Consider the following 902-nt stretch of genomic DNA (forward strand, 5'->3'; position numbering starts at 1 on the left):
GAAGGAGTGTACGGCGCACATGGGGGAACTAGGGTTTTGAAACCCTAGTTTGCATTGGGTTTGGGCTGTATTTTTGGGTTGTCATTTGTTTTTTATTTGGGATTGTTTGGGTCTAGGTTTGGGTTGGTATTGGTTGTAATGGGTAGGGGTTTAGGTTTGTTTCCAGCCCGGGTAAAATTGGGCTTACCCACACATAATATGAGAATATATATTTATCATGAAAATGTGCTATTCTTTTAAGACTTCCATTTCTTGTAAAGCGAGCTGTGTTTAAAGAAGGAAATCTGGAGCTGTGTATGCAAATCCGAGCTGTGTCAAAAAACATTCGACTAGAATATTTGGGTATGATGATGGAAATCTCGAGAGGGAAAAAAATTCAACTTACTTATATTTTGGTTGCTTATTCTATTCTTATGTTTCTACTGTCTTTAAAGAAGGAAGCCAACCTGAAAAACGCTGAGGCGATCACTAAGGCAGCTAAGAGAAAATACTATGAGGAAACCGAAAAGTTAAGCGAATTGCAATACCAGTTCAAAGCTGCAAATGACATCCAACAAGAAGCGTATGCGCAATTGCAACGTTTGAAGAAACAATCATATGAGAAGGTGCTTTTAAATTCTGTAAGCTCGAGAGGCTAAACGAGATGCGAATGAAGCCGTCGCTAAACCACCACAAAACTCCCAGCACTGCCAACATAGGAAGAAAACCTCAACAGAGGAGACCAAGAACGCAACTGTCGAAGAAGGCTCCATCAACACCAATACCCGCCCCTGACGTCGCCGGTGGCGGGCATCTCATCTGGGGTTGACAAAAATTTTAACGTGGCCTGAGAGATTCGAACTCTCGCGGGAAAATTCCATGTACTTAGCAGGCACACGCCTTAACCACTGGGCCAAAGCGAC

At 42.7% G+C, this 902-nt stretch overlaps 1 non-coding gene across 1 annotated transcript; it reads right to left on the minus strand.

The window, feature by feature from the left end:
• Nucleotides 1–820: 820 nt before the first annotated feature.
• Nucleotides 821–902, minus strand: TRNAS-GCU (transfer RNA serine (anticodon GCU)). Its single transcript has one exon. It is a non-coding gene; the product is annotated as a tRNA-Ser (tRNA).

The sequence above is a fragment of the Gossypium raimondii genome, chromosome 5 (assembly GCF_025698545.1).
Source record: "Gossypium raimondii isolate GPD5lz chromosome 5, ASM2569854v1, whole genome shotgun sequence".
Classification (NCBI taxonomy): domain Eukaryota; kingdom Viridiplantae; phylum Streptophyta; class Magnoliopsida; order Malvales; family Malvaceae; genus Gossypium; species Gossypium raimondii.